We start from the raw sequence: 20,489 nt of genomic DNA on the forward strand, positions 1-20,489 counted from the left end.
GGCGTAGAAAGGTGGGACAGTCCGCCCCAGGTGCCACCTTGGAAGGGGGTGACAAATTATCAACGAACAATTACTGCCCTACTAGGGCAGTTCATAGGGACATGGGTGGCGCTGTGGGTTAAACCACAGAGCCTAGGACTTGCCGATCAGAAGGTCGGCGGTTCGAATCCCCGTAACAGGGTGAGCTCCTGTTGCTCGGTCCCTGCTCCTGCCAACCTAGCAGTTCGAAAGCACGTCAAAGTGCAAGTAGATAAATAGGTCCCGCTCTGGCAGGAAGGTAAACAGTGTTTCCGTGCGCTGCTCTGATTCGCCAGAAGCGGCTTAGTCCTGCTGGCTACATGACCCGGAAGCTGTACGCCGGCTCCCTCGGCCATTAAACCAAGATGAGCGCCGCAACCTCAGAGTCGGCCACAACTGGACCTAATGGTCAGGGGTCCCTTTAGGGTGGTTCATAAAAAAACTTTCTTTTTAAAATGCCTGCTCCAAAGGTCTTATCTTACTACACTAGGGATTATATAGCTCAGGCATAGGCAAACTCCGGCTCTCCAGGTGTTTGGGACTACAATTCCCATCATCCCTGACCGCTGGTCCTGTTAGCTAGGAATGATGGGAGTTGTAGTCCCAAACATCTGGAGGCCGGAGTTTGCCTATGCCTGATATAGCTATTTGTCAACCATGCCATTTCGGCAAATTCTTGTAGCTTGTTATGCCCATCCAGATAATTGTCGGGCATTCTTCTTCCTTCCACCCCTTTGCCGCCAAAGGAAATTCCAACGAATTTATCAGGGGAAACTTTCTGGCAGTAAGAGCTGTTCAGCCGTGGGATGGAAGTCTTCCTTAGAGATCTTTAAGCAGAGTTTGAATGGCCCTCTGTCAGGGATGCTTTAGCTGAAATTCCTGCATTGCAAAGGGGGTTGGGATGGATGACCCCTGGGGGTCCCTTTGCAACTCTACAGTCCTTTGATTCAGGCCAGATAGCTAACTTGCGATTCTGAGACGTCCAGAGGGAGGAAAAGGCGGCGAGATGAATGCCTTTTCTCAAACCCGTTTTGCAAACAGACACATTTTGGGTGCGTGCTTTCCCCTTAATTAATAATAATAATAATAATAATAATAATAATAATAATAATAATATATTTTTATTTATACCCCGCCCTTCCCGGTTCAAACACCAGGCTCACAACAAATTTAAAACAATTGTAAAAGCAGCATAAAACACAGCATAAAAACACGAATAACGATAAAATTCAAAGCTCAGGAATCAATTTAGGGGAAATCCATCTAATAAGCGTTAGATAATCACCAGGGCTAGCTGGCTGAATTGGTCCTACTTGGGCCAGCGAGGAGGCCAGGGGAGAATTAGCTGTGGGGTCTCAGAGCGGGTGATCTTCATAGAAGGGAAATAAAAGATTTGACACGTGTTTGGTCGGGTGTCCGAAGAAGCGATCTGTGTGACCTTTTCCTCCCTCTGCAAAATCTTCTGCCTTCGTCAGGCAGGGAGACGAGGGTCAGATCCACTCGTTCGGCCCGCAAAACTCTCTTTTCATGCACGATTCTCCGTTCCGCAGTGGGAATGTCCCAGAGGCCATATATGTGTCTGGGTGTGTTTTGGGGGGGGTTGCGGGGGGAATTGACTGCAGAGGAGAGGCAGTGTGGAGACTGCGGGTGGCTGGCTAAGAGGAGGAGCGCGGAGGGGAAATCGTTCTTGCCAGCCGAGATCTGCTGAATCTGCAAAAAAAAAAAAAAAAAAGGAGGGGAGGTGGAAAAGCTTGTTAGACGCAGTAGGAATTATGGCGCAGCCTCTCTCTCCACGCACAAGCACCTCCAGCCAAGATGGCTTGCAGGTCGTGGAATCGTAGAGCGATAAGGGAACCCCAGGGGTCATCCATTCTAACCCCTGCAATGCAGGAATTATATGTCCAGAGCAGCGCACGGAAACGCCATTTACCATAATCCATCAATTATATGTCCAGCTGTCCTTGGTCAACAACAAATTGCCGCTGTTTTTTGTGTTGAATAAATGCTATATGGTAATTGGTGGATTATGGTAAACGGCGTTTCCGTGCGCTGCTCTGGTTCGCCAGAAGCGGCTCAGTCCTGCTGGCCACATGACCCGGAAGCTGTATGCCGGCTCCCTCGGCCAATAAAGCGAGATGAGCGCCGCAACCCCAGAGTCGGCCACGACTGGACCTAATGGTCAGGGGTCCCTTTACCTTTACCTTTAATTGATGGACCTAATAGGTATATCAAGCCATTTGCACACATTGCCATGCAACCAGTCCATGCAGAATGTAGGCACCCTATATATAGAAAGGAGCAAACCAGTGATATTTTAGGGAGCAGGCTAGCAGGCGGGGCCCAGGACTTACATCACAGGAGCCTACACAACACAAAACACTGTTGCTGCATGTAGGTTTTATCTTATTTATTTTTTTATCTTATATTTTGGAAATGTACATCCAGTTTTTTTCCCCTTTAAACTTTTTTGTGGCTCATTTTTTGGGGCCCTAAGCTGTAGCTTGTTTAGCTTATACTTAAATCCAGCACTGGTTCACAGTTTTTATTTTACAGTGGTGGCGCTGTGGGTTAAATCACAGAGCCTAGGACTTGCCGATCAGAAGGTCGGCGGTTTGAATCCCTGCAATGACGGGGTGAGCTCCCGTTGCTCGGTCCCTGCTCCTGCCAACCTAGCAGTTCGAAAGCACGTCAAAGTGCAAGTAGATCAATAGGTACCATTCCGGCGGGAAGGTAAACGGCGTTTCCGTGCGCTGCTCTGGTTCGCCAGAAGCGGCTTAGTCCTGCTGGCCACATGACCCGGAAGCTGTACGCCGGCTCCCTCGGCCAATAAAGCGAGATGAGCGCCGCAACCCCAGAGTCGGCCACGACTGGACCTAATGGTCAGGGGTCCCTTTAACTTTACCTTACCTTGGTTTACAACCATAATCCATTCTGGAGGTCCGTTTGCAAACCAAAACAGGTTGTAACCCAAGGCGCGCTTTCGCCAATGGGGCCCCCCCCCCAAAAATTGTTCATAATCCCCAAAGAAATGGGTTATTTAAACTGAAATTCTCAGGAAAGTGAATGCTGCAAGATGTAATTTGGTGGTGGTGGAACTCCCATCACTGCCACTGGGGAATATATTGAGGACTAGCGACTTGATTTTAAAATAAAATTTAAAAATGCTGAGTTTCTGGGGAAAGCAGACGCTGGGCTCAGTGCTAAATTTCTGCAACCACTTCTTTCCATCGCAAACATACAGAGAGTGATCATTCCATGCCTGATGCTTTAGCTTTTCCAGGGAAGTGAAATTCCCTTTCGGGGGGAATTCACCAACAAAAATTGTGATGGTCTAAGACGCTTCCTGGTTCTTTTGGCAAAAACCCAGCCACTTATTCCTGCATTGCAGGGGGCTCAACTAGAATGATCCCCCATATCTCTTTGAAAACTATAATTCTATGTCTGGAATAGCTCTAGCTAGAAACAGAGTCAAAAAGGCTGTGCTGCCACCTGCTGGCTATTTGCAAAAGCTACACACGGGTGGCGCTGTGGGTTAAACCACAGAGCCTAGGGCTTGCCGATCAGAAGGTCGGCGGTTCGAATCCCCGCAATGACGGGGTGAGCTCCCGTTGCTCGGTCCCTGCTCCTGCCAACCTAGCAGTTTGAAAGCACGTCAAAGTGCAAGTAGATAAATAGGTACCACTCCGGCGGGAAGGTAAACGGCGTTTCCGTGCGCTGCTCTGGTTTGCCAGAAGCGGCTTAGTCCTGCTGGCCACATGACCCGGAAGCTGTATGCCGGCTCCCTCGGCCAATAAAGCGAGATGAGCGCTGCAACCCCAGAGTCAGCCACGACTGGACCTAATAGTCAGGGGTCCCTTTACCTTTAATAGGCAAACCTTACTTTGCAGACGACCCCCAAAGTATCTGGCTAGGACTTTTGTTAGGTTATATTTGTGATAAATGTTGAAAATCAATAAAAAATAATGTGGTTTTTTTTGGGAAAAAATAATTTTCTCTTTCCCCTTTCTCTTTCTCTCACCTCTTGTCCTCCAGTCCTGGTATTTAGGTTAACCGCAGCTTTCATTTGGACCTTCATCTTCCTCACCCCCCTCAACCCCCCTTCCGGGCTTTGGGCTTCCTCCGAGAACGATTCACCCCCACTCCCGACCCCCGGCTCAAACCTTGATGGCAGCGTGGAGAGAGGGGCGACGACGGACTTGGCTTCGGGAGTCCTTGGCGCCGCGGGAAGAAGGTCCAAACTTTTGCAAAATGTTTTAAAAAACGAACGAAGCGAAGACTCGCCTGCCCAGCCCACAACCCCGTCTGACAAGTCTTGGGGGGCCAGAAACAAACACTACTTTCGATAGAGGACGTATCGCGCCTCGCGGCCACCCCGCCGGTTCCGATCTCAAAAGGGATGTTATATGCAAAATGTTCCTGATCTTTCTTCTCCCCTTGGGAGTGAGGGGTGGAAAAGAGAGAGACTAGAGAGGGGGGGCGTAATTCCTGGCCTGCTGCCGCCCCCTCCAGCACCTTCCCACCCCCCCACCCCACTCCCCTTTTGTACAACGCCTTCCTTCTCCAGAGAAGACGACGGAGCGCCGCGCACGACGGATCTCCATGGCGCGTCGAGACGGCGGAGGTAGCAAACTCCTTCTCCCACGAGGGAGAAAAGCTGGACACCTTTTATGCTGCGTCTGTGGCCCCCAATCCCTCCCCCCCTACAAAATAACCTGCGCTTTGCTTCCCCGTGGGGAGTGGTCCGCCGGCGACACCCACCGCATGACAGGGTGTTGGCGAGATTTCTTCGGCGGAAAAGCGAGTTCGAAAGATGCCATCTTTGGGAAAGGGGGTGGGATGGGTGGGGAGGGGGCCAGAGAAGACAAGGTTGGTCTGGCAAAAGAGGCTGTTGGTTGGGGGTAGACCCGAGCTGCGTTCACGTAGGCAGAGCCCAAACGCTGCACGCGCAAAAAACCCCACAACCCTTCGGAAACTTGAAGGCGACTTGGGTTGCCGCGGCATGTCTTCTCCCAACGCCGGGCAGGGGGTTGGATACGGCCGTACGCTGTGTTTAAACAGCACCCCCACCCCAATTTCCCGCATGGTACCGGAGGTCAGTCTCGAACCCTTGCCTTAAAGTTGGACGTGAGGCCGAGAGAACGGGTTCCCTGCCTGGCCCACGGAGAGAATTGCCATCCTGCTCTCTTACGGGGAGCGGGTTTGCGGCCGGGGTGGGGGTCCGCGTCTCCCCTCAAGCCTCCACCTTGCCCACCTTAGCAAAACCCCTTGGGAGGGAGGTTTGGGAAAGGTAACGTGCCGGCGGGTTTGCGTACATTTGACCGCGTCCCCGGCTCGGCGGGCAAAGGGGGCTTGGGGAGGGATGTGAGCGAGCTGGTGGCATCCCCCCTCCCCGTTCCCCCTGCAAACAAAACCCCCCAGCCCTTGTGTACAAAGAGCTATGCATGTTATAGTTAAACCAGCTATGTCAGGGGGGTGGCGCGGATGGCGGCAAGGCCAGGGGCGGGACTAATACGGATTGCACATTATTATTATTGTAGGAAATGCACTTTGAAAAGGAGAAAGGAAGGTGGGGGTGGGAGGGGAAGTTCACGTGAGGGGGGGACGAGGTGAGGAAGGCCCTCTCCCCTTAGTGCTTTTTTGTTATTCTTTGAGGGGGGGGCTGTCAAGACCACCAGGGAGGCACAGAACAGGGCCTTATCGGAGCGAGTCTTTCAGGACAAAATAGCTAAATCCAGCAGACGGGTGGGGAGGAGATACCTTATCCCACAGTTGCCCCCTCCCTCTAGGACTCAATTTATCCTTTTCCTCCCCACTCCTGCCCCCCCGCAAGCCCCAGACGGTGGAGCCCAGAAGCCATCTCTGACTAGTACAAGTGCCTACATTTTAACGCGCCAGTCCTCCTTGCCGGGTTACAGAGAAAGCGGCGACAACCGCGGGCACAGGCCCCGATCCGAGCTGAACTTGTAGTGCTCCGAGAGAGCGTCATTTCTATAACGCCTCGCGCCCCAACCACCACCCTCTTTTCCTAGCGAACACCAAAGCTTTAAAACACCACGGACCCGTTCTCCTCCCGTCGTTCGCAGAATCGTAGAATTGCTGAGCTGGGAGGGGGTCGCCCCCTTTTCCCAGGGTCTCTGAGTCCAACTGGCTGCATCACAGACATCGCAACGGAAGCATCCACGACAGAGGGCCGTGCAAGAGTCCGTGCGGCGCTGCTGATGCCAGATTTTTCTGCAAAGTCTGGGGAGCACTGCCTTCGCTTCAGACGGGTCCCTCCTCTTCAGCGAAAGCGGAGATCCTTCGAAACGACCCTGGAGAGTTTCCCTCTGTGTGTTCGAAAGCGATCGATTCTGCAAGGAGGGACGTGTGAGGTGCAGAGGGCATTGCGGCCCTCATCCTGCAGCGGTCCGCCCAAGCAGACCAGCCAGAACGACCACATGGCGCGCCGAGAAAGGAGAAGGAAGTTTTGGAAGCCGCGGAACCGCAGTCCCTAGTCGCCGGGAGTTTGGGACCATCTGCAAGGCCGCATTCTCCCTGCCTGTGCTCTCCAAACTATAGTTTCCGGCGTTCGTTGGGGGGAGAAGCCATGGCGGTTGTCCAACTGGTGGGTGTTTTTGCACCCTAGATGTGCCAGGAAGAACCCAGATGACATTTTGATCCAAAATGGAGCTTTCCACCGCCAGCCCCAGAGATGAAATCCATCCTTGGGTGAGTTTCTCCCCAACATACGCACCAGGGTGGTTTTTAAGCCCCCAGAAGTCTCGGATCTCTTCCCGTCTCCTAGCTTAAAGATCTGAGATGTGAGGGGTGTTGTTTCTGGTTTTTATATGTTTGGGGTTGCTGTTTTTTAACCGCTGAGCCCAAACCGGTTTGTGGCGCACCCAATCTCCTTTGCCCAGGAGTCTCCGAGCCTTCAGATGTACAAAAAGGAAAAAGAGAAGAAAAGTTGTGAGCTTTTGAGAAAAGGCACGGACTTCTCCGGCGCAGCTCCTTCGGTCGAAACAGCAGCGGTTTTTGGGGACCTTTGACTTGGTCTCGCCCGATTCCCAGCAGGACTTTTCCTGTATTCCTGGGGTCTTCTGTCTTCAGCCCAGCTTCGCGGCCGGAAAGATTGGGGCCGCAGTGCCTGTCGCCCCTCTGAATGATGCTTCCAACGACGACGTCGCTCGCGACTTATCCTCAGGGGCTGTGGCTTTTCCGCCCACCTGGGGCTTGCGTTTGCATATGCAAAAATCCACCTGACCCCTCCTGACCCCTCCACTCCCTCCTCCGAGGCCATGAGGGGAGGGGGAGACACTTTGCTAGGTAACCCCAAGGCCCTCCCCTCCAATGGGCAGTGTTTGGCGGAAAGGGAGGGCAGTTCCCAGCGACTCTTGTTTACATTTCTGCACCTTTATATAACGAGAAATGTTGACGCCAGGTTTAGCCAGTAGCGGGTGGGAGTGCCCCACAACCCCATCCCGTCCCCCCGGAAAAACAAAAACAAAGAACCATGGGCTTTCTCTAAGCTGAAATTAAAAACCACCTAGCTGGTTTCCTTCCCATGGGGGGTGGTTATTATTTTTTAAAACGGAAATCGTAAAGCGTATATTTGCAATTCCGGAAGGATCCAAGAGAGATTTTTTTAAACCCTTTGCCACTATAGACTGCATGGTGCTTTCGGAACAGGAACTCATGTGACCTAGCTCAACCAATCAGCTGGCTGAGAATGTGTGCATGGCAAGAATACATAGGCCCCGCCCCCTTCTCGCCTCCCCCCCAAAAAAACTTGGCTCCGCCTCTCCGATGAGGAACAAAACAGGGGGGTGGGAGAAGAAACCTACCGCTCCCTCCCCGCCTCGCCCCCCTCCCCGCCCGAATTTGCACGAGAGAAAAAAAAACGAAAAAATGAAAAAAAAACGAGAGAAAGATGTTTTATACCACATAATGTGCCTTGCCTTCTACAGAAAAGAAAAATGTATTAACTTTAATGAGATTTAATGCACAGATCTGTTTGCATGCTTTTAATGCGTGTATGGGGTAGGGGGAAAGGGGGTGGTATGCAGGGTGGGTGGGGGGAATTATTGCCTTTTTAAAAAAATAAAATCAGCATTACGGACGGGGTCGCGCGAGGGCAAATTGCAATGGAGGAAGTGAAGTGAGGGTTTTCGGTTGTTTTTTTAATTCTTTTTGTGTTGATCCCGAAGTTTCTGAAAGTGGCTGCCGGGTGGCCGAGATGGCTTTGGGGGGTTCGGTGTCCTGGGCTTGTGCAAAAAGGTGGGGCGTGTTTCGCTCACACGGGTTTGAATTGGCGCGGGTCCCTCTTCTCCCGCGCACAAACGCACACGCTCCTTTGTCCCTATAGAGGGTTACCCCACCCCATAAATGCCCCTGGATGGAAGGAGAGGGCCAGAGAGGGTCACGCGCGCCCAACCCCACCTCTCCGACTCAACAGGTTTGGCGGCTTTGTGCCATTCCCGCAACCCGCCTCGCCTGTTTACGCGGAGGCAACCGTGGCATCGACAAGGGGGTGAATCGGGACCGCTCTCGAACTGCTCACAGGCCACACGGTCCCCTCTTAACTCCTGGGATCATCGAGTCAAAAGGGACCCCACAAGGTCATCCAGCCCAGCCCCCCGTAGCGCAGGACTCGAATCCACAACCCCGAGATTCGACGTCTCGCGGTCTGCCGGCGGAGCTCGCTTTGGGCACTTGTAGCATGTACAGAGCTATGCTGGGACTCCTTTGATTGCCAGCAGTCCGTTTTTATTTTGGGGGGGGGGGGGTCGTCACACATTTCAAAGCGACTGACTTCGCAAGGCGGTTAAGGAACCTTTGTGCTGGGAGTCTCACCAAGTCAGAGTCCAGCGTGTCTTTAAAAAAAACAAACGAACCCCAAGACATAAGAGGCTGTTAGCTGTTTCCCCTTAAGTCCTATTTGCACTGGCTGGGCCTCAACAAATCATAGTATTGTACAGTTGGAAAGGGGACCTCAAAGGTCCTCTATACCAGCCCCCTGCAAGGCAGGGTTCGCAGCTAATAATAATAGTAATAGCAGTAATAATAATAATTTTATTATTTGCACGATGCCCCGTCTGGCTGGGTTGCCCCAGCCCCTGCGGCCGGCTTGAAACAAAATATTAAAAACACTATAAAACATCAAAAACTTTCCAGGCCATGCAACTTCGATTAAAAAACCCTACAAGGAAGAAGAATCCTTTCTGAGGCAGTTCCCCTGTCTTAACAGATCTTGCCATTTCTCCGAAAGAAAGTTGGAGGTCTCTGTGCCCGGATGAGACCCAGGGTCTGTCTAGACCAAACTTTTTCCAGGGGGCCGCCCCTTTCATCCCATAATAAGCTCATCTCCAGTGCCCGCCCTATAAAAATAAGAGGTTTGCAGGAGCGTAACAACAGAATCAAATTCAAAACGGCCGCCATTAATTCCACACTTACGCCAAATCCGATCGAAACTATTTAGTTTAATTAATTCAGCAAAGCGAATGAACAGTACAGTCTTACCTTGAGTTACAGACGCTTCAGGTTGCGTTTTTTTGGGTTACGGACCCGCCAAAACCCGGAAGTACCGGAACAGGTTACTTCCGGGTTTCGGGGGTCGTGCATGCGCAGAAGCACGAAATAGCTCTTTGCGCATGCGCAGAAGCGCCGAATCGCAACCCGCGCAGACGCGCCACTGCGGGTTGCGAAAGTGCATCCCGCACGGATCACTTTTGCAACCCGAGCGCCACTGTATTGGTTTTTCGGTGCCCCTCAACTGCCCCCTTGCCCCCCTCCAGAATCTCACTGCCCTCCAACGGGGAACTATGAGCTTCAGGAAGCGCTGGACTGCAGCAACCCCCCCAAAATAACCCTTGTCAACAGCATTTGCAACATGATCGCCCCAGATTGTCCCCCCGGGCATCCCAAAAACGGGACCAGCCTGTCTCCTGCTCCTGCCGCTGGAGGTTCTGCTTCACCATCACCGTTGCAAAAAAAAACCACCTTCAAAAATACCCGGTGGGTGTGGCTTTTTGGGGGCAAGCTGGTGTTCTAAGACTGTAGACATCACCCCCCCACACACCCCTGAGAGACGGACAATGAGAATTTGAATCCTGTGCATCCCATCGGTCAGTGCCAACATGGGGCGGCAGAGGCGATTTCCGCCCTGGCTGCGGTTCCACGTCTTCCAGTTACGAACGCAAATGAAAAAATGGGGAGGGTTTTTTCCCAATATGCGGCACCACCTGTAGCAATGAAATTAAATCGCCTTGCCTGTTGGATGAGTTGGGGCTAGGCTTGAATTTTGCAAATCTTGACTTCTTTCTAATAGGTCAAAGTTGGCAAGCATGGCAAAGAAGGACTGGTTGGGGTTTGGGGGGGAATGTCCTCTCCCCTCTTGCCCCCGCTTGCAAGGAATCCCCGGAGATCTTATTCCAGCCCCAACTTTCTCTTTCTCTTTCCCCTTGCATTTGGCGTTCGGTCTCTGGAGTAGATTGAGGGAGGGTCAGACGTAGGTGTGTGGATGTTTTGAAGTGAGGTGCGGGAAAATACTGTGAGGTTCTAGGTTTTTTTGGTGGGGTGTTGTTTGTTTCAACAGAAAGGTCTTTGCATGCTCTGGGTTGCAAACAGGCCAGCTAACTCCTCCAGCGTTTGAGAGCAGAAGAGGGTGCTTGCCGCCTCTCTGAGTGAGTCTCTGCTAGTTTGGCTGTCTTCCAGTCCCTTGTCGGCAGGGTTGGTCTGTGCCTGCAATACTGCTTTGGGCTGGTGAGAACGCAAGAGGGGTGCGCTGGATCGGGCCCCAGCCCTGCTCTCATCTGGCCTATCCTTGGTGGGAGTGAGGCGATGTCATCCATTCAGAGCCCCGGCTTGGCAGAATTGAATTCTTTCCTAAGGATGAGCTGTGTCTGTTTCAGTGACTCATGCATGCAGAGGGAGAACAGTAGACTCCTCTGAAGACTGCTTTGAGCAGCCTGAAACTAAACAGCCGAGGACATGGTTTTTTAAGGTGGGTTTTGTTTTGAAAAGTTGGTATCAAAGGTAGGGACGCAGAGATAGCCATATCGGTTGCTACCTCTTCCTTGTCGGTGCCTGGGGGGAAGGCAGGGGGCGTTTTGGGGGGGTGCAGCAGGGGGGATTAATGAACAGTAGCAGAATCGACTCCATAGGCACATTTGAACCTAAAAGTTATAACCAAGGAAATCGCCATCCCAGCAGACCTATGGAGATGTGTGGTTGTGACTGATTTGCGCCCATTAAATCCGGTGGGTCTTCTCTGAGGTTCCAACTCTGTTTTTCCCCGATGCCAGAATCCTTCCATCCCATATCACCCGCCCCACCGTCGTCCCCACATAACCTGCATCTTAAAAATGGAACTTTGTGAGTGTGGGGCGTCGGGCGCGAGAAAAGTTTGTCCTTTTTTAACTCACCGGCTTTCTGCAGCTTCGCTTGCTTTCGTTCAGTTGAGCAGGTGGGATGGTGACTGCAGTTTGAACGCTTTATAAAAAGGGGGGGAAAGAGGAAATTTTCACGGCAGCTGTCTTCCGGGAAAGCTCTGAGCGGTGAGGTCTTTCCCGACATCCCAGAATACTACCTACTCAGGCTGCAAAAGCTCAGAGCGCCCTTCCTTGTTTGGAGACCCCAAGAAATTAAAGAATTCTGGAAGGAACCCAGTCCAGGATCTGTGGGTCAAATTAGACCTGCCTGGACTCATCATGTGACCAGGTGATTGACATGTCAGTAGCCCCGCCCACTTACCAAATTTAGCTCTCTGCAGTAGATACCTATTTACACCCATGAAAACTGGCACGCTGTTGAATCCAAGGGATGGATAAAAAAATTGGTTCAGTTCGCATTTAACTGCACAGTTATCACATTCGCCCTCCCCGAAGGAAAACCGAAACACACCGGCTTTTTGAAATTTGCATCGATCTGAATTTTGCAATACGGTTCTCCGGCCAAAGCACATTTGCAAAAAAAAAATATGTATTAAACGAGGAGGGAAATGGTTCGTGAAAATGTGCACGGCAGTCAAAAACCGCATGTGTAAAATGTGTTTGTTGGGAGAAATTTGCATGGGAAAATGCCTGTGAATTTTCGCGGAGACTTTATTTTTGGCGAATTGCTGCGGAAAACTGAATCTAAGACTGGAAAAAAATTAGAAAGAGAGGGAAAGGAGGTTGACAGGTCCTTCCTCGCCAGGGAGCAATAGATGTAGGGTGGAAACGCTGTTTTAAAAACCCTGAGGTTGTCAAGGTAAGAGAATTTATTAGCCACGTTGGTGACGTCAATGCATTTTCAGGTTAAGAATGTATTCTGTAGGCAAGATAGGCAGCCGGCACATTTGCAAAGCTAAGCAGGGTCTGGTGTGGTTTCAAACTGGATGGGAGACTGCATGTTGAGATTCTGGCATTGCAAAGGCCCCTTCTAACTGTAGGAGCCAACTCCTAGGGGCCGAGGTCCCTTCGGAGTCCCCAATAAACTGTTTGAGGGGACCGCCTCTCCCCTAAAGCTGATGGGCATCGCGGTTCAAATGTTGCGGCTTGCGATCAGTTGTGCGATCGGTTATACTTTCTTGCCCTTCCCCAATATTTTATTCAAGCTGGCACCCCAGCTTCCAGCTCTGATTCTGTAATTCTACTGGATCCATCTACACCCACCCCAAAATGCTAAAAAAGTTCACCTACTACTAATTATTATTATTATTAAGCACTTAATTTTGGTCTGTTGGTTTATCGACCAGCAACTGATGGAAGAGGGATCTAAACTAAAATAAATGAAAGCACCTTATTTACTGACCACAGGCCAGGCACCCATCCCAGATCTGTGGGGCAGGGTGCTTTGACTTCGTCTCCCAAAGCAGCGCCGCTGGAGACGGAACGTCCCACTGATCTACATGATTCGCACTCGCAGCCCCAGAAAGGACAGCTTTGTGTCACTTGCGGGGCCTTGTGGCCGCCCAGATGTCTCTGAACTGCAACTCCCGTCTGCCCTGACCATTAGGCCATACTGCCTGGGGGGGCCATGTTGGGAAACTGGGGCCAGTTGAGTCTTCCCATCCTTTGCCACAAATCTACAGGCTGCAAATGGGAGTTTTTCCGCAGAGCAGAGGCTCAGGAGTAAACGCAGAAGCTCTGCAGGTTTGAAGATTTCACCCTTTCCTGGCAGGCCGTGGCCTTTAACCTTTCCCTCCGTGCTTCCTGCTCGGCCGCTGCCCCCAAAAGAAATCGTGCTCAAAATGTAAATACAGCTGGAGATTGCCGGGGATTGAACCGGCAACCTTTTGCATGCAAAGCTATAGGCTTCTCCTAAAAACAACGCAATATTCTAGTCTTCATTGTCCTGGGTGAAGGGTTGGTTTAAGTAGAAAGCTGCTTTATACTGAGTTGGGCCCCCTGGGCAGCCTACACTGGCTAGCAGCAAGTCGCCAGTATTTTGGAGAGCCTTTCCCAGTGCTGCCGTCGGGAATCGAACCCAGGATCTTCTGCAGGCACTGTGCCCCTGAGCTGAAACCCAGAAAACAGGGCCTCTAATCCTGAACAAGCCCACCTCCTGAATCGGCGGAAGAGGGGGAAATTGAGGCGGTTTGCGCTGAGATTCTCCCCGCCTTTTAAAAATAATATTGAGGCGTTTGGGCGCATTTCCGCGAACACAAATAAAAACCACAGATCAAGAGCCTTGCAGCAACCGTACCTATGCAACCCCACCGCAGCTGCTGCACTTACGGATTTATTTCTGGCACCCCCGGGTGGGAACAGGCGATCTTAAGAGAGGAGGACGGGTGTGCAATTGTTCCAAGGAAGAAAACTTTTTTTAAAAAAGGGGGAGGAGGAAGGGGCGAGGCCCGCAGGAACCGTAAATGGAATTGGGAACTAAGTTAGGGGGTGTGGAGAGAGGCGTCTCTTTGTAGGGGTGCAGGACGAGTGGCGTCGCCCGGAGGTGATTTCCGACTCGCCCCAGGCGAGCTGCCGTCGGCGGAGCAGCTCTGCTGACAATCAGGGAGGCGAGGAAGGAGGGAGGCTGCTGGTTGAAGAGAAGGAAACCCCGGGGTGTTTGGGGGGGCATCCCATCCTGCTCCCCCATATGAAATGTGTGGGGTGCTTTGGCCTTCCGACAGCTCCTGAATTGAATTGCACCCTCCACGCCATCTGGCTAGGGAGGTTGAGGCTGTGAGAGTCCGGCCACAAAGGGAAATGTGCTGGTCCCGTGGGTTTCCATGAGGCGTGGTCTGAGTCCAGTCTGAGGTCGAGGGAGCAGTATTGAGGCCGTCTGTCAAAGCTGAAGCTGGGTCCAAGGCAGGGAGTTGGGCATGGTCAGAAGATCCGGCAGGACAGGGTGCAGGCAGGAACTGGCTACCAACAATGTTGCTCCCGCATGGGGCTGGCTGGCTTTTATCTGCCCTGAGGCATAGGGCGGCCCCGGTCCATGGGTGACTCGCCTCTCCTGGCCTGGAGGCGAGCCCTCCTCCTGCGGGAACTTAGTTCCCTCCGCCTCTCTGCCCTGAGCCTCTGCAGCTCAGGAGAGGCTGGAGGGTTACCAGACCCAGAGGCAACCTCAGCTTCCTCTGACGGGGCTGAGAGTGGAGCACCTGCAGGCGATGGGTCCTCCATCACCTCAGGAGCCAGAGCAGACTCACCTGAGGACCCAGCACAGGTGAGGACCCTTCAGGCTCAGGCCCCAGCCCTGGCTCAGCTGGTTCTGGAGGCGGGGACTCCTGTGCAGGCTGGGATTCCTCAGGTTCAGCCTCCGAGTCCGTATCCCAGGCCATCACAGGAAGGCCCAGTTCTGAAGAAGCACTCCCCTTTCCCGGGAGAGAATGCCTCTTTGGAATAGAGGCATTCCTTCATCTCTCGCTTGCAGCTGGGAATGTTCCTTAGAGCAGGGACAAGATGTCCCCTCACCCTGGTCCTCCAGGGACACACCAAGCTCCCTTCGTCCCCGACCGCCAGCGGCGAGAACTTCCCCGTAGCGCCATTCGCACTGTGGACTCTGCGCGAGGAAGTCTACTCCCACTTCTATGCAAGGCACACACACTCGGGGGGGCGCCCTCCTGCCTTCCTCATGCACTACATATTTTTTATACTTTGGGGGCGGTTGTTTGAAAGGGCCCCACGGGGGCAGAGAAATCATGTACAGAATATTGTATTTACCTTTATGGTGCTATGCCGGAAGGGGGGCATTCTTGGAGCATGGGTGACGCGGCGACTCGCGTCCGACGCATCTCCCTGGGTGTCTCCACCCTCCCACCCAAAATCGCTTCCCGGCCCCCGACAAGGCGATTTCGTTAAAGCGATAGGTCTTTCCCCCTTCTCCCCCTTTTCTTTCTTTTAAATGGGTCTGGCCGGAGGGGCAAAGGGCATGAACGTCTAAACTGACAATCCTTCCTTGTAAGCCAGGATAATCTCGCAATTTGGCCGGGGTGGGGAGCACTGTGTATATATATCTATATCTTTTTTAAAAAGAAAAAGAAAACTTCTTTTGCAATATAATTTTATTAAATTGCTGCTTCTCTCTCTTTTTTTGTTTTGGAAAGGAAAACACACACACACACACAAACACCAGCTTCTTTTAACTTGCACATTTGTGGATTTGAGGTGGGGGGCGCTCGCCCCCCCCCCCAAGATGCTGGGGGAGGGAGGTTGTCCAGAGTGAAAATTAAGAAGCGGTGGGTTTTGAGTCAATTTAGGGTTTTCTGTTGTCCTCAAAAGGTCTGAGATGGTGTTGTAGCAGGGGGAGACACTGTAAACGTTCCCCGGAAAAATATTGGCGAGCTGATGGAAGCTGCCGTTTGACGACGGCTTGTAGGATGAGACTATGTCCTAGCAAAAAACCCCAGCTTCTGCCCCCCCCGTTTATTTCAGAAGAGACCTAGAAGAGCTTTATCCCGTTTTCTCCCAGCTTTCTTGCAAAACGAGCCGCTTCCGAACTGATTCAGCCTGCGCGTGAAACGCTCCTTTTCCGCCTCTGACGGAACCCCTCCAAATCCGGTTTAGCCAAGGACGCCAGGGGAAAAAGACTTGGGAGCAGGAGGGAGGGGCCGCCATCGCGGTCAAAATCCGGATTGAAACCGGATTAAGCGTGGGCGTGACATTCGCCCTCCGACGCCAGTCGGAGGAGCGGCTGCTTAACCGCTCTGTCGATCGCTGCACCCGTTTCCCCGAACCCTGAGAGTTTGGGGGAAGTTGTTATTTGTGAGGGCTGCCTTTGGAAATAAGGTGTGTATTGGGATCAGTCGTGGTTTGTTTGCTTTTCCTGGCATCGCCCTTTCTGCTAACACACACAGGCTTCCCTGTCCTGTCTCGAACCTACAGGGTTGTGGTGTGCGCTGTGATTTTCTGGTCCCATAACCTGTCGCCGGACAATAATACGGCAAGGACAATAACTGTATACTCGCGTCAAGGAAACAGAAGCCAGCAGCATTCTGGAATACCAAAAATATAATTTATGCTGTGCCTATGAAATTTACTGCTGGATTGTGTTTCCTTGAGCCCTAATCACCTATTTACCCTGGGTAATTTTTGCTCTAGTAAATTTGTGGCGTTGCTATATTATTATCCCCACACACACTGGTATGAAAGGGGCCCAAATTCAATACTGGAAGGAGAGATTTGGCACCCCTCATTCTACTTCCCTCCTGGCTGATGCAGTGCTGTCAGGATTGGCCGAGGGGTAGATCAAGTGGGCGGGGCTTGGTTGAGGGGGAGGAGCCAGTGGGTGGGGCTAAGTTGGTTGGCACGCCCACTCGCCCCTATTATGAGTTCGGTCTGATTCAGGAAAACTTGCAGATGGCTGACTACACAAAACACATTCTCAGAAATCGCACCTATACAAATGAAAGAGTTATTAACTGTCCTTGACTACAAATAAAACAACGATTTGACACGGATGTGATTTGCAGCCGTCGAAGGGACAGGGAAGGGAATTAATTTGGTTCGCTTTTCAATGCGATCAGCCCAACATCCTGGGGTCCTTCGAAATCCGAGCGTCCGCAAACTTTGCCGTGCGGTTCTGCAAACGCCGCCCTGCAAACGTTGCCGTATTTCAAGTTGTTGAGCTACTAATTCCGTCATTGGAATCCCGGGGAAATCCTGTAGATATAATGCACTATATTCCAATCAATTGTCTATTAGGGTAAAAAATGCATGGTTGAGGCAAAATTACCTACAAAGCAACTACAGGGGTACCTCGGTTTAAGAACAGTCTGGTTTAGGAACGATTTGGTTTACAAACTCCGCAAAACCAGGAATAGTGTCTTGGTTTGAGAACTTTACCTCGGTCTAAGAAGGGAATCCGAACGGTAGAAGGCCACTGGCGGCGGGAGGGAAAAGCGCGCCTGGTTTAAGAACAGTTTCGGTTTAAGAACGGACTTCTGGAACGGATTAAGTTTGTAAACCGAGGTACCACTGTATATTAACGGGAGCGGATTTTTCTGCGGGTTTTTTTAAAGCAAACAGATGCCGAAATCGAATCGAGCAGACTGGATTTAAGATAGGGGGAGTGAGAAACTAAGAGGAAACCACGACTTGACCAATTTATCGGCCTGTACCGCTTTCTCTGACAGCACTGCACAGCTGGGAGGTCGCCATCCCCAAGACCTTGAGCCACACTTTTCCGTTTGTGAATTTTCATCCTTTTGTGTTCATGTTCCCTGTTGTCACTGCGTAGTCTAGAAGAGGAGGAAGAAGAAGGGAACATTGGGGTGGGGTGGGGAGATAACCGAGGCAAGAATGTTTCTCAGAGTCGGGCCAAGATCCAGCCGGCGTCGATTCTCATTTCCTTCCATCTTTTATTTCCCCCCATCCCCTCTTTTCCGTATATCTGACCGGAAGTTCGTTTTCTTCCCCTGACGGTGATGCGCAAACACACTTCTGCCATTTATATTTTACAGATGTCGCAATAATAGTTTACTCTCTCGCTTGCTGCTTGCTAAGTTAGCACACGTATTCGCAGTGTTGTCCACGCCGGGAAGAGTGAACTGAGACCGTTTCCCGGCCAAAGAGGAAATGGATCTGGCCTCAGGGGCGTCTACACCGCAGCCTTAAACTGGTTTAGCGGCCGGCCTTTCTCTGCTGGGAACGGTGGGTTGCACAGAACCCGACTCAGAGTAGATGCGTTGCAAAGTTGCATCTGGAACCCTTTGTGTCAAGCCCATCCTTTCGTTCCTCAAGGGGTCTACTCTGATCACAACGAACTTTTGAGCCCGGCCCTTTCATGCTGCAAGCAGGGAACGTCAACCCACAGTTCCCAGGCACCCGGCTAAACTACAGTTCCAGAGGTTCGTTGGGTGGTTGGGGTTTGTGTGGAGGTGTCGCTACACAGCGTAGACGTACCCGAGGGAACGAAAAAATCGGCTGCAACTCAGATTTCGGTCCGTCAACACAGCAAACTGCAATTCATCCCTCTCTCCTCATTTCAGCCGGGCTCACCATGGCCGCCCCATTCACTCACATGCACACACAGGCTTGCTTTTCTCCAGTGCTTTTCACAATATTTGATTCTAGCATTCGTCATACTGTTTTTTGTTTTTTTTAGCCAATGCACTTTTCTTCCTTGTTTTTTTTTATTTTAAATGTACCATTATCCGAAAGCCGGCTCTGGTTTTCGTTCCTTTTCTCTCCCCCCACCCCCGCCCACCCCCCACCCCCTATGCAAAAGGAAAATAAAAAAAATAAAATTCCAAAAGGACAATTTAAAAAAAAAATGAGAAAAAAACAAGAAAAAGGTTGAAAAAAAATAAGAAAAAAGTTGCAAAAAATGAGAAAAAAATGTATAAAAATTAAATAAGCTATGCTTTCAACTCTCTCGCAGCCTCTTGTGTCTTTTGTATACGCAAGTCTCTAGGTTTGCATTATTATATGCAATTATTATATGCAAATAACTGAGCTTTTCGGCCTTCTAAAAAGAAAAGGGGGAAATACTACATTGCAAAGCAAGCCTCTTGTGTCTTTTGTATATACGGTATATATATAGCTTTTACAGAGTTAACGCCAGCAGGTTCAATTGTGGTCCACTATCGCCATCTGCTGACCAAACAGGGTTAGTGTTTTGCCCTCGCTTTCAAAAGCAAAGAAGGCCTAAAAGCTTCACCGGTTGGATTTCCACCTGTCCGGCAGGCGCAAAGGAAAAAAAGAGATACGATAGCCGTTTTCAAACATCTGAAGGAATGTCACGTGGAAAGTGGAACGAGATTGTTTTCTTCTGCTCTGGAGGGTAGGATTCGAACCCGTGGCTTCCAGTTACAGAAAAAGGAGATCCTGACTAAACATCAGCCGCTCTGAGAGGCAGCTTTCCACAAACATAAAAATAATAGTATTACACATTAAAAGGCTTCCCTATACAGGGGTTAGCCTCGCGGGTGGCACTGTGGGTTAAACCACAGAGCCTAGGGCTTGCCGATCGGAAGGTCGGCGGTTCGAATCCCCGCAATGACGGGGTGAGCTCCCGTTGCTCAGTCCCTGCTCCTGCCAACCTAGCAGTTCGAAAGCACGTCAAAGTGCAAGTAGATAAATAGGTACCGCTCTAGCAGGAAGGAAAAGGGTGTTTCCGTGCACTGCTCTGGTTCGCCAGAAGCGGCTTCGAGAACACTGTCCCACCATCTCGTCCTCCGTCGTCCCCTTCTCCTCGTGCCCTCCATCTTTCCCAACATCAGGGTCTTTTCCAGGGAGTTTTCTCTTCTCCTGAGGTGGCCAAAGTCTTCGAGTCTCAGCTTCAGGATCTGTCCTTCCAGTGAGCACTCAGGGCTCATTTCCTTCAGAATGGAGAGGTTGGATCTTCTTGCAGTCCATGGGACTCTCAAGAGTCTCCTCCAGCACCAGAATTCAAAAGCATCCATCCTTCGGCTATCAGCCTTCTTTATGGTCCAGCTCTCACTTCCATACATCACTACTGGGAAAACCAGAGCTTTGACTATACAGTGGTACCTCGGGTTACATATGCTTCAGGTTACAGACTCCGCTAACCCATAAAGTGCTTCAGGTTAAGAACTTTGCTTCAGGATAAGAACAGAAATTGTGCTCTGGCGGCGCAGTGGCAGCGGGAGGCCCCATTAGCTAAAGTGGTGCTTCAGGTTAAGAACAGTTTCAGGTTAAGAACGGACCTCCGGAACGAATTAAGTACTTAACCCGAGGTACCACTGTCTGGACCTTTGTCGGCAAGGTGAAGTCTCTGCTTTTTAAGGTTTTAGAGTTAGTTTTTTCCTTGGCTCAGGGTGGGGGTGGCATAACTCCATACCCTCCAACGTTTCCCAAAAGAAAATAGGATAAGCAGGATATTCTGGGATCAAATCAGAAACAGGGGTGGTTTCAGTAAATCCGGGACTGTTCCTGGAAAACAGGGACACTTGGAGGGTCTGGGATGAACCGTCGCCCCCCTGTCCAGGATAATGGGGAGTAACTAAGAAAAGAACAGGGACTCATACGGAGACGCACATTTATACTGAGTCAGGCAACTGTCCACCTAGCACTGCCCACACGCAGCCGCTCTCCATAGAGTCATGCAAA

At 51.2% G+C, this 20,489-nt stretch overlaps 1 protein-coding gene and 1 long non-coding RNA gene across 2 annotated transcripts in view; one reads left to right on the plus strand and one right to left on the minus strand.

Moving 5' to 3' along the window:
* RNF126 (ring finger protein 126) overlaps positions 1 to 20,489 on the plus strand; it is a 767,042-nt gene that overhangs the window by 690,119 nt on the left and 56,434 nt on the right. The gene's annotated exons all lie outside the window — the stretch shown is intronic.
* Positions 8,776 to 19,705, minus strand: LOC310753623. Its single transcript, XR_014543395.1, has 2 exons — positions 11,749 to 19,705; positions 8,776 to 11,699 (listed from the first exon to the last, which is right to left on the minus strand). It is a non-coding gene; the product is annotated as an uncharacterized lncRNA (long non-coding RNA).

The sequence above is a fragment of the Podarcis filfolensis genome (assembly GCF_964270895.1).
Source record: "Podarcis filfolensis genome assembly, chromosome: 18".
NCBI lineage: Eukaryota > Metazoa > Chordata > Lepidosauria > Squamata > Lacertidae > Podarcis > Podarcis filfolensis.